Below are 14,223 nucleotides of genomic sequence, written 5' to 3'. Positions count from 1 at the left end.
GTTACGGTACCTTCAGTGTCTTGCCAGTTTCAGTAGGGTTAGAAAATATTTGGAATTCAAGCTTAGGTCCTCTTGTATCTTTTTATTTTTTTTGCCAAGGAATATCATAGGGACTACGGTCCTTATGGACATATATGGAGACATCAGTAATAACTAAGATATCAGCAGATTGAATCAGAATAGTACCTATTTTATTTCATGAGCATTTCTAAATTTCAAGTTACTATTTCATTGTAATATTCAGTTGCAAGCCTATATGATATGAGATGGCACTCAACTGCAAGTATTTTTAATTTAAAATCCATTAGCATTCCACATAATTAATTAGAATTTTACACTCCAGTGGCTTGTGGTTCCCTACAGAAAACTGAGCACACAGAATATAATTTGATTTAATTTTTGGTCTAGGTTTAATCTACCTGAAACATTTTTTTAATATCTCAGGGGAAATTTTAACTGCTTAAAATTTTGCAATTTTTTCACTAGTAAAATCGTATGCTGTTCTCTTTTTCTTTGGAATTACCTAGAATGTTCTAAGATTTGGGTTTTTAAATTCTACAAAGGTGTAGCTCCAAAAATACAAAGTATAAATTTGGATTAGAACTATGTAGGAAGCACCAACTGGCTTAATATCCATTTCCCTGACCCACTTTGAAGCAATTTTTTTAAAATATGAGTAGGAAATGTAAGAGTGAATATTAAATGCTGTCAAATCATAAATTCATTTAAAATTGTATTTATAATTATTTATTGAGAAAGCAAAATTCTCTATTAATTTGTTTATTTACTTGGATCTTCAAGCCATACTCCCCATCTATCACACAGAATATCAACTGATCTTCAAATTATATATTTAAAGATGTCTCTGTGATTCTCATTTTAACTTAGCCAGAATACACACACACACACACACACACACACACACAAATTTAACCAGAATATATGTGTGTATATATGTGTGTGTGTGTGTGTGTGTGTGTGTATGACAATGTACCAGCCTTGTCCTATGCAGTGGGATACAAAGGCAAACACACAGTCCCTGCTCTCAAGAAAATTCCATTTTAAAGGGGGAGAGAATATTCAAAAAATTATGTGCTACCATATGTATGTAATGAAAAATGGAGGTATTCTCAGGGAGACAACACTAGCAATAGTGATGGGGATGGGGGCTAGTATATTAAGATGCTGACATTTGAAATGAGTCTGAAAAGAAGTCAGAGAAGCTAAAAAAGTGGTAAGCAGGGAAAGCATTCCAGGAATGGGGAAAACCAAGTAAAAGAACCCATGAATTAAAGACTTTGTAGTTTAGACAGCCAGTCTGTGTCAGAGTCAGAACTTGAACCCATATAATCCTGACTCCAAATTCATCTCCTTATTCACTACACTAAGATATATGTGTGTGTATACAGACACATATACATAGAAACATATATGCATACATACATACATGTATACATATATACACACATCTATATACACATACAAATATATATGTATCTATAAACATAGAGAAAGATATATAGATATAGACATAGATAGATGAAATACAACACCTTGATAATGCCCTCTTCAAATGCCTCTTTATAACTTTTATTGGAAGTAACCATGTTCTCTAAATGGCTATTGCATTATATTGAAAGATTCTGCCATGCTGAGAAGGCTTCAAATATGATACTGACTGTATCTATTCTTCAAATCCAAGGCACCTAAGCATAGTTCAGATCATCAACACTAGGCTGGCCAGTGGATGAATTATTTGCTAATGGCAGCTCATAAAACAAAGAAAAATAGAAAATGGAGTCTATTCCTGTATGCCCCCTTGCTATGGAGGTAGTGATAGTGACAGAGTAGTAGAAAAGAAGGCTAAGGGTCACACAGTTACAAAATGGCTACAAATGTTACGTGAACTATTGGTATATTAAATGTAAAATACTTGTCCATTGCCCAATGAGTGGACCTACTTGACATTCTCTTTAAAAATATCTTCTGGACACAGAAGATAGGAAAGATTTGTAAAGATTTCTACAACTAAAATATTTTTCTCCTGAAGATCCATGAACCACAAACTTGGATTTTAATTTCAAAACTACTGATATGTAAAGCGAGCAATTAAAACTAAGGGAATTTACCTGGAAAAGAATGCGTATACAAAGTAAAATTTCATGTTTTTGATAACACAATTTTGATTGCACTCAAAATCAGTTTTAAAGTTGACTGAATAAAGGATGTAGGAAGAAAATATTACTTCATTGTTAGCAAAAAGTAGTGATAGTAAAATGTAAATAATTTCCAATGCACATACACACACATATGTATATACATATACTACCTATGTAAAATTTACATTAGAACAATTTGCAAAAAAAAATTCATGATTAAAGTATTAGAAGAGAATAGGCAGACTTCTGCAAATGATATTTCACATGTGACCATCACAATTGACTAAATAATGAAAAGAATACAAAATTCCATCACATTCATTTTTTTAACTGCATAGTATTCATTTTATTAAAGCAAGACATTCAAAAACTTTCTTCCATGCAGGTGTACAACATCCATATTATTCAAGATTCATTAACATGTCAATAGAAACAACTTATTTTAATGACCCTGATCATTAATATCAAGTGTAAGACAAATTGAGGGAATGGCTATTTGTTACAATGGTTTACAACACTCCTGGAGAAGAATTAGGGCAGAGAATAAAATGAAGAGTAATCCCCTAAAGACTGTAAGGTTCTCAAGATGATTCTATTTGTGGTTCACATTATTTTTCCTGTACCAACTCATTAAACATTGCAGAGCTTCATAAAAGAGATTCAAAATTAAGCAGAAGGGTTTTAGAGTTGACTGTCCACACAGTAAATACAAATGTGCTACGTAGTTTCCTTGTCATGATAAGTGTTCAATTGTATTAAAATTTGTCATAGAGTGTTCTTTTTTAAATAAAGTATAAAATCAATGTGTAGATGTGTGTGTGTGTGTGTGTGTGTTCGTAAATGTCCTTACGAGGAGAAGCCAAAAGTTTTCCAAATAAGATTAGAGGTAAAGCAAGGATGCTCATTATCAACACAATTAGTCAATATTATTTTAGAAATGCTTCTATAATGAAGCAATAAAAAATAAAATGTGGCAATATGAAAAGAAAAATAAATTGAAGGAATTGAAACAGGCAATAAAGAAACAAAACTATTATTTTTGTAGATGATATGATGATATACTTAGAGAATCCTAGAGAATCCAAAAAAATCCTAGTTGAAATAATGAACAACTTCAGCAAAGTTGCAGAATATAGCATAAATCCACATAAATCATCAGCATTTCTATATATTACCAACAAAGTCCAGTAAGCACAGACAACATAAGATATTTGAGAGTCTATCCACTATGACAAACCTGAGAACTATATGAAACAATTAAAAACACTTTTTATGCAAATAAAATAACATCCAAACAACTGGAAAAATATTAATTACACATGTGTAAGCAAAGTCAATGTAATAAAAATGACAATCTTACCTAAATTAATTTACTTATTCAATGCCATACTAATCAAACTATCAAAAATTATAATACTAGAAAAAATATCCAATTAACTTGGAAAAACAAAAGTTCAAGAATATTAAGATAATATTTTTTAATGTGAAGAAAGTTGACCTAGCATAATCAGATCTAAATTTATATTACGAAACATTAATCATAAAAATAGTTTTGTATAGCTAAGAAATAGAGTGCTGGATCAGTGGGAAAATTAGGTACACAATAAACAGTAGCGAATGATCATAGTGTTGAGTTTTTGACAAGCCTAAGGATCCAAGATAGTGGGACAAGAACTCACTATTAAAAAAAAAATCCTGGGAAAACTGGAAAGGAGTTTGGCTGAAACTAGATATAGACCAACATCTCCACACCATATATCAAGATAAGTTCAAAATTAATACGTGATTTAGACATAAGGGCTGATATCATAAGTAAATTTGGGAAGTATGGAGTATTTTATCTGTCAGATTTATGGATAAGGGAAGAATGTAGGACCAAACAAGAGATGGAAAACATTGTGGGATGAGAATGAATAATTTTGATTACATCAAATTAAAAAGATTTTGCACAAACCAAACCAATGAAGTGAAGATTAGAAGGAAAGTATGAAATTGGAGAAAGATTACAGTTACTTTCTATGATAAAATCCTCATGCCTCAAGTATATAGAAAACTAAGTCAAATTTATAAGAATACGTGTCATTTCCAAATTGATAAATGATCAATGGTTATGAATAGGCAGTTTTCAGAAGAAGCAATCAAAGCTTTCTATACTCACATAAAAATACTCTAAGGGCAGGTAGGTTACACAATGGTTAGAGCACTGGCCCTGAAGTCAGGAGGGCCTGAGTTCTAATGTGACCTCAGACCAAACATTTGACACTTACTAGCTGTGTGACCCTGGGGAAGTCACTTAACCCTGACTGCCTCACCAAATAAATAAATAAATAATACTCTAAATCACTATCGATTAAAGAAATGGAAATCAAAACAAGTCTGAGGTACCACCGCACATCTATTAGATTCGCTAATGTGACAGGAAAAAAAGTGACAGATTCTGGAGGGGATGAGGACAAACTAGGACATTGATGTACTGTTGGCAGAGTTGTGAACTGATACAACCATTCTGGAAAGGAATTTGGTACTATACTTAAAGGGCCAAAAAAAAGTCTGCATACCCTTCTATCTGGAAATGCCATGACAAGGTCTGTGTCCCAAAGAGATTAAAGAAAAAGCAAAGGGAATGCATTTACAAAAATATTTATAGCAGCTCTTATTGTTGTGGCAAAGATTTGGATTTTGACATGATGCCCATCAACTGGGAAATGGCTGAACAAGTTTTAGTATAAGATTGGGATGGTATACAAATAGGTAGCTAGGTGACACAGGAGATACAGTGTGAGGCATGGAGTCGAGACTCATCTTCCTGGCTTTAAATCTGGCCTCAGATCCTTGTTGGATGACGCTGGGCAAGTCATTTAACTTTGTTTGTCTCAGTTTCCTTTTCTACAAAATGAGATGGAAAAGGAAATCCAAGTCCATTGCAGTATCTTTGCCAAGAAAACCTCAAGTGCAGTTATGAAGTGTCAGACATGACTGAAATGACCTAAGAACAACAACTATTGTACTATAAGAAATGATAAGGAGGATGGTTGTAGAAAAAGAAATGGGAAGATGTATATGATCTGATTCATAATGAAGTGAGTAGAACCAGGAAAACATTATACACAGGAACATCAATATAGCATAATGATCATCTGTGAATGACTTAGCTGTTCTCAGCAATACAATGATCTAAATCAATTGTGAAGGATTTAGGTTGAAAAGTGCTATCCAGCTACCGAGAAAGAATTGATGAAGTCTAATGCAGACTGAGGCATACATTTTTAAAAATATTTTCTGCATTTTTGGTCTGTGTTTCTGTAACATGGTTATTATGGAAATTGGTTTTGTACAACTGCACATGTGTAATCTAATTGAATTGCTTATTTCTTCAAGGAAGAGAGAGTGGATAGAGGAAAAATTTGGAATTGTAAATTAAAAAAACAAATATGTAAATTGATTTTCATATAATAGACAAAAATAAAGAAGAAAATGTGCTATGTATATTGTTATATAATTAGTATACATATTTACACATAATATCTTACATTTGAGTTTAAGAAATCAGCTTAACAAGTCTAAGTTAAGGTAACAGTGTTAGATAATGATTTGGAAAAGTTCTGGTAATTTTAGCAGACTACAAATTCAATGAGTCAATGGGGTGATAGCCCAAAAAGTGAATATGATATTGGTAATTCTTTTTTTTTCCAGCCAAAGACAAGGTTTATTAGAACATCCATCATATTAGGCAGACTCTTAAAGAGTCTGAACATTAGTAAGCTATCGGCTAGATTATAAGAATCTGAGCAGTGATTAGATTTTAAGAATCTAAGCCTGATATTTGTAATTCTAAATAGATAGGGTACTATACTTGGTACCAACCTGGGTTGACTTCCAGATTCAGATACATACTAGCTTCAAATTCTGGGAAAGCTACTTAAACTCTGTTTCCTCATTTCACTCAAGTGTAAAATGATGTTGAACTGAGATGCTAAGATTCAACCCAGTTTTTAAAGGTAGATGCTATGCCTTGTAAGTCTTTGGGCAAATAATATCTTCTTTGAGCCTCTTATGTCTCTTGATGAAAAATTGAAGTCTTGAAGAAAGTGGGGGGGGGCAGAGTGGAGAATCTAAATTATATCAAATATATATTCCCTGATCTAGATCCCTAGAAGACTAGGATAGATTTCCATGGAATGCAGCAAATGGCAAAACAAAGTAATTCAGAGTGAAAATCTCACATAAAAAATTACTTCATCATTACGAGGTTCATTAGTATGGATGAGAGACTTGGTGAATTATTCAATTTCGGACTGAATACTAATATGAATAACATTTTTGAGTTAAGGTGTTTTAAATAATCATTAGAGGAAATTACATTCATCTCTCCAATTTTCATACCTTGGAGAAATATACAGTGATAAGAGAATTCTAGTTTGTTTTCTTTTTGCATCTAAGCACATGGAACCTTTGCAAAATTCACTGTTACTTAGCATTTAGACTACTTCTAAATGAAGGCAGTTAAGTGGCTCAGTAAATAAAGCCCTGAATTTAGAATCAGAAGACTGAGGTCAAATAAAACCTGAGGCAATTATAGTTGTATGGACCTGAGCAAGTCTCAATATCTCTGTTTTCCTTGGTTTATCATCTGTAAGCTGGGGAAAATAATTAAGCGTATCTTTCAGGATTTTTATGAGGCTAAAATGAAAAAAAATTGTGAAGCGTTTAACAAAGTGCCTAGCATGTAATAAATAATTTATAAATACTTATTTAAAGAAAAGACAAATGAAAGGAGTTCTACATATGAGTTCTACATATAAATATTTCTGCAATATACACAAAACTATATATAGTACATGTAAAATATACACATTAGTAACATATATTATATATGTGTATGTACATATCTCCAAAATGACAAAACATTTTAACATCTTCAAAATTTTCAAAGTCTATATTTCAAACAGAGTTGCATCATATTATCTCAATCTCAAAATCTTCAGTGAAAAATATACACAAAATTTGAATAAAACATGATATATTACTCTGCAAAAATAATTTAAGGTAGGCTATAAAAAGACTAGTCTCCAGAAGAGGGAAGGAAAGTGAATCATTAGTTTATGTCAGTATATGAATATACTAATAACAATGAGGAAAAATTACACTGTTTGAATAAATTAAAAAAAACATTTTAATGAAGTAATTTTTTTTACAAATGTTTTAAAACATTATATAGGTTAATAATAAAAGGTATCACTCATGATATATGTCTTTTCATTAGAAATAGTATAATGGGAATGACAATTAACTTTTAATGCATTCATTAGCAAAAATGAATATTGGAAAATTAATAAAGCAAATTAATTTCAAAATGGTATCTATTATTAGCATTATGAATATTGGAAAGAAAATTTATAAAAATAAATTGTGATGGTAGAAAACTCTATTAAGAAAACCATGCAATGTGACAAATTCTTTACCTCTCTCTTAATTTCTTCCCTCTAGTGGTATAAATAGGTGATACCTCAGACTAGATTCCATAAGAGATAAATACTGAAACCTTGAAATAGATCTGAAGCCAATAGTAATCACTAATCACTCACCCTAACTTTCTGAACCTAACTCCAGATACTCAAAATCCAATACAGCGATACAGAACCAGACTCCTCAAAGGAAAAAAAAGCAATGATCTGTCCTAAGGACAAAGGTAAACCATAGATCTGTTTTAGGGAATAGACAATAAGGAAAATAATTTATAACCAATCATCAGATACAATAGGGCCAGCATCCCTCATCCATTTATTTTGTTTTTTTTTTTTTTATCAATGCATTCACTGTATCAATGCCTAGAATCACTACTCTAGGAAAGAAAAAAGGGGTTTAGTATGTTAGACAATGCCAAGAAAATCATGAGGCCTTTAGCATTTTCTTCAGGCTTATGTACAATAATACTGAAATAAATTCAATTCAATCAAATTTATAGGTATTAACTAGTTACAAAATACAAGAAAGTGGTACAAGAGATACAAGGATTAAATAAGAGATAATTCAAATTAATTTTAAAAATAGTAACTCTCATTTATATGGAATGACAAAATAATATTTCCATCTTCAAAATGGTCAGAGTAAAAGATTTAATTGAGACTGTATTTTAATTCATTTCCAAAATCCAGAAGAGAAAGTATCTATAAGAATCATACAAAAATGATATTTAAGAACTTCTCCAATTCCATGTTGCCTATGAAATAAAAAATATCCTGAATAACACTGATTTTAAAATGTTCCACAATCTTACAAATGGACAAATGTCTCCAGGTAGTTTTCATATCATTGCCGCATTGCATACTATAGATTACAATCCAACAAGAATATAAGATTGTCACAATCTTATCCCACACTGATGTGTATTTTTAAATTTGTATTGCTTATTTACTTTTATAATTTAAAAAAATGAGTTATAAAGTCTCTCCCTTTCTCCCACCCTTCTCACACATCTTGAAAATGTAAGCAATATCTATTATATATATGCGCAAATTAAAGCAACTCTGAGGTATCACATCACACCTATCAGATTAGCTACATTTGAAAATATGTGTTTCATTGAGAATCTCCAGAGTATTAATAATTCATCAAGAAGTAGAAATTATTTTCATAGTGGAAATTAAAGTTGGTGCCATGAATAGAGCACTGAGCATGGAGTCAGGAACATCTGAGCTCAAATACAGTCTGAGATACTTATTAGATGCTTGACCTTGGAAAATTCCCTTAACTTCTATTTGCCTCAATTTCATTAAAGTTAAGATGGGGGTAATGATAGTACCTAATACACAGGGTTGTTGTGAGAATCTAATATTTGTAAAAGCATTTCACATACTTTCTGGGACATAGAAAGCCTTAATTGATGCTTCTTCCCTTACTTCTTTCCCTAATTAGATACTGAATTTATTAGTATTCTAAAATCATTCAAAGTTATTTTCTTGTATGTTATTGTGGTAATAATATAAATTATTCTCTTGGTTCTACTCACTATAGTTATCATCGATTCATACAAGTCTTCTAAGGGTTCTTCAAATCTGAGATATCTCATTACCTATGGCACAAGAACGGTCCATTAAATTAATTTAATATACTCAGAAAGTTCTCAATTTATGGGCAGCTCTCATTAGTGATAAGTGGAAGCCTGTTTCTTGTCAAGTATTTCACTTTCATTAAATATTTTGTAATAAAAAGAATGAATACGGGAGGTAGCATGTGAGGTTTATATGGGCTGCTCCTCAAAGTGATGAGCTATAGTTATATCAGTGTTAAAAGTACTAGTACTAGGACTGACTATCCCAGTCATTTAGAAGATATTACTCTCTCCATTTATCAATACTATTTAAAATTTTCCTTGGCAGAAAAATCTTATAAAATCACAAGAATTAGAGGAAGCAAAGCTATTTGTACTTTAAAAACCCTCCTGTTAATAGATACTATTCCCTACAAAATTATTATTCTTTTAAGACTTTTCAGGGTCAGATTTAAGTGACTAAGAGGATAAGATCTCATCATGATTCACCAAGAGGTGGTTTTACAATAATTCATGCTTCCTTTAGGTATTTTACTTTGATATTCCTATTTTCTTTAGTGTTTTAAATAGGAGTAGGTGTTGTATCTTGTCAAAAGCTTTTTCTACAACTATTGAGATAATCATATAATTTATGTAAATTTTGTTAGTGGAATGTCAATTATGCTGATAGTTTGCCTAATATTCAACCAACTCTGCATTCCTGGTATAAATCCCACCTGGTCATAGTGTATTATCCTTGTGATAAGTTGATGTAATATCTTTGCTAATATTTTATTTAAAATTTTTGCATCTATATTCATTGGGGATATTGTTCTATAATTTTCTTTCACCCTTTTGGCTCTTCCTGATTTAGGTATCAGCACCAAATTTGTATCATAAAAAGAATTTGGTAGGACTCCTTGTTCAACTATTTTTCCTAGCAGTTTATATAATATTGGAATTAATTGTTCTTTAAATGTTTGATAGAATTCACCTGTAAATCCATTTGGCCCTGGAGATTTTTTCTTAGGAAGTTAATTGATGGTTTGTTCAATTTATTTCTTCTTTTCTGAAATGGGGTTAAGAATTTTATTTCCTATTCTGTCAATCTGAGCAATTTATGCATATATATATATATATATTGAAATATGCATCCATTTCACTAAGATTGTCAAATTTATTGTCATACAGTTGGGCAAAATAGCTCCTAATTATTGTTATAATTTCCTCTTCATTGGTGGTGACTTCAACCCTTTCATTTTTGATATTGGTAATATGGCTTTCTTCTTTCTTTTTTAATCAAATTAATCAAAGGTTTATCTATTTCATTTTTTTCTTTCATAAAACCAACTGTTAGTTTTATTTGTAAGTTCAATAGTTTTCTTAATTTCAATTTTATTAACCTCTCCTTTGATTTTCAGAAATTCTAATTTGGTATTTAATTGGGGATTTTTATTTTTTTCTTTTTCTAGCTTTTTTTTAGTTGCATGCCCAATTCATTGATCTCTTCTTTCTCTATTTTATTCATGTAAACATATAGAGATATAAAATTTCCCCTAAGACTGCTTTTGTTGTGTCCCATAAGTTTTAGCGTGTTGTATCATTACTGTCATTCTCTTGAATGAAGTTTCTGTTTTTTATTCTTCACTAGTGTTTTGCTTCTGACCACAACCTCCCTTAACCTGCCCCACTTCTATCATCTCCCCTCCTTTTTCTTTCCCCTTTCCCTCACTACTTCTTCCCTCCATTCTGCATTCCCTTCTATCCACTCCACCTTTCCCTCTTTCCCCTCCTACTTCTTATAAGTTAAAATAGATTTCTATACCCAAGTGAGTTTGCATGTTATTCACTCTTTAGGCAAATCTGATAACAATAAGGTTCAAACAATGCTTGCCTCCCTCACTTCTTTCCCTCCACTATAATAGGTCTTTGAACCATATCTTTTCATGTGCTTTACTCTTTTCTGTCTCCTCCTTTCCTCTTCTCCGTGTACAATCCTTTCTTTCACCCCTTAATTATTTTTATCATCACATCAAATTCTACTTATACCCACACCATCTGTCTATGTATATCCCTTCTAAATGTCATAGTAATGATACAGTTCTCGTTACAAGTATCATCTTCCCATATATGGGTGTAAACATGTTTTCTATTTCTATTTCTTTCATATTTACCTTTTTATACTTCTCTTGAGTCTTGTATTTGAATATTGAATTTTCTGCTTAGCTCTACTCTTTTCATCAGTAAGGTTTGGAAGTTCCCTATTTCATTGAATGTCCATCTCCTCCGCAGAAAAAATATGTTGAATTTTGCTGGGTACTTGATCTTTGGTTGTAATCCAAACTTCTTTACCTTCCTGAATATCATATTCTAAGCCCTCTGATCTTTTAATGTAGAAACTGTTAGGTCCTGCATAATCCTGAATGTGGTTCCATGATATTTGAATTCTGTTTTTCTAATTCTTGCAGTATTTTCTCCTTGATCCAATAATTCTGGAATTTGGCTAAAATATTCCTTCAAGTTTTCATTCTGGAATCTCTATAAGGAGATGATTGATGGATTCTTTGAATGATTATTTTACCCTCTGGTTCTAGGATATCAGGGTAGTATTCCTTGATAATTTCTTTTTTAATTAATTAATTTATTTTTAGTTTTCAACATTTACTTCCAAAAGATTTTGAGTTTTAAATTTTCTCCCCCTCTCACTTCTTCTCTTCCTGCCCTGAGAAGGTGCGCAATCTGATATAGGCTCTACATATACAATCATGTTAAGCATATCTTCCCATTAGTCATAGAATAATTAGAACTAATGGGAGAAACCACGAGAATGAAGCAATAAAACAAAACAACAAAGGGAAAGGAGAGCAAACAGTATGATTCCATCTACACTCAGACTCCATGTTTATTTCTCCGGGTGTGGATAGCAATTTCCATCATGAATCTTTTGGAGTTGTCATAGATTCTTGCATTGCTGTGAAGAGCCTGTCTTCCATCAATTCCATCAAAGTCAGTCATTCCATAATGTGGCTGTTAACTGTGTATAATGTTCTCCTGGTTCTCCTCATTTCACTCTGCATCAGTTCATGTAAGTCTTTCCAAGCTTTTTTTTTAAGTCTACCTGCTCATCATTTTTAATAGCACAATAGAATTCCATTACATTCATATACAGCAACCTGTTCAGTCATTCCTCAATTAATGGGCAATTTCCAATTCTTTGCCACCACAAGAAAGAGCTGCTATAAATATTTTTGTACATGTGGTTCCTTTTCCCATTTTTATGATCTTTTTGGGATACAGACCTAGAAGTGGTATTGCTAGGTCAAAGTGGATGCACAATTTTATAGCCCTTTGGAAATAATTTCTTGAAAGATGCTGTCCAGTCTCTTTTTTTGATCATGACTTTCAGGCAGATCAATAATTCTTAAATTATCTCTCCTGGATCTATTTTCCAGGTCAGTTGTTTTTTCCAATGAGATATTTCACATTTTCTTCTATTTTTGTCATTCTTTTGATTTTGTTTGACTGATTCTTGATGTTTCATAGAGTCATTAGCTTATAATCTCCTAATTCTAATTTTTAATGTATTGTTTTCTTCAGTTAGCTTTTGTACCTCCTTTTCCATTTTGCCAATTCTACTTTTTGAGGAGGTCTTCTCTTCAGTGCATCTTTGTGCTTCCTTTTCTATTAAACCAATTGCATTTTTAAGAAGTTGTTTTCTTCAGTTAATTTTTGTCCTTCCTTTTCCATGCTGTTAAATCTTTCTTATGTACCTCAGTTTTTCCCATTCTTTCTTTAATTTTATAATTTGATTTTAAAATTCTTCTTGAGCTCTTCAAAGAAGGTTTTTTGCACTTGGGATCAATTCATATTTCCTTTTAAGGTTTCAGATGTAGGTATATTGACAATATTATCCTCTTCTGAGTTTGTGTTTTGATATTCTCTGTCTCCATAATAATTCTCCAGGGTTGGTGTTCTTCTCTGCTTTTTGCTCATTTTTTTTACCTATTTCTTAACTATTAAAGTTGAGTTCTCCTACTAGAGCAAAGGGGGCACTATCTTAAGCTTTTAGTTCTGGTGTCCAGGGGCCTGGTCACTGGCTTTGTGTACTGCAGCCTAAGATGCCAGCTCCTGGACACTGTAGGGGTCTAGAAGCTTACCCTGACACTGAGGTGGGGTCCTAGTGGTGGTATCTGACATATGCTGTGATCAGGTGGAGTTCTTCTGCATTTTCCTGGGGCTACATTGAATTATGTCAAGGTCTGGCCACTGGAGGACACCTGCCTGACCTCTGCTGAGCTGAAGCACAGATAGGTTTGGCTGCTGGAAGATGCTTCTCTTCCTGGAGCTACACTGAGGCACAGGTTATGGGGTTTGGCTACTGGAAGATGCCTGTCTGCGTGGATCTGTGCTGAAACACAGGGAGCTTCAGATGCTGGAGGATGCTACCTGCCCAGCACTGTGCCAGTGCATGTGGTGGTTCTCTGAGCTGAAGTCTTCCAATTCCCCTGGCTATGCTAAGGCAAGCAGAGTGTCCTGATATTGATATTTGCATACTCCACCACCCTGGGGCTCAGGATCTCCAGCTGGTTTGCTATGGTGGGTGTCACCACCAGCTTGCTGGGACATTCCTGTCCTGGAATGTGCTACCCTTTTACATTAGTGAAACAGATCTTTCTTGCCAATCCTCCAAATTTCTCAGACTAAGAGATTGTTCCACCCCGTCTTTCTGCTGGTTCCACTCTTCCAAGATTTTTCCTGGGGCACTATTTTCTGAATTTTTTAGAGATCAGCAAGGGAGAGTGAGAGCAATTTACTTCTTACTCCACCATCTGGGCTCCCAGGCACACACACACACACACACACACATATATGTATGTATGTATGTATGTATATATATATATGTAATTTTGTGTATATGACCTTTACACATAGCCATTGATCCTAAGTTGGTAGCACCAACATGCAATGATCCAATCAAAGAATGCCGATTTAACCTCCAAAATTTTTGCTCTCCTTATCATCTCTGCCAAAAAT

General features: G+C 32.8%; 1 pseudogene; it reads left to right on the top strand.

Annotated features, from left to right (window-relative positions):
• The window catches only part of LOC114027914, a 93,087-nt pseudogene extending 79,749 nt beyond the window's left edge, over positions 1-13,338 (top strand).
• Positions 13,339-14,223: the final 885 nt, after the last annotated feature.

The sequence above is a fragment of the Vombatus ursinus genome, unplaced genomic scaffold (assembly GCF_900497805.2).
Source record: "Vombatus ursinus unplaced genomic scaffold, bare-nosed wombat genome assembly UNPS02014864.1, whole genome shotgun sequence".
Classification (NCBI taxonomy): Eukaryota; Metazoa; Chordata; class Mammalia; order Diprotodontia; family Vombatidae; genus Vombatus; species Vombatus ursinus.
This window is presented reverse-complemented; position numbering and strand designations above follow the sequence as displayed.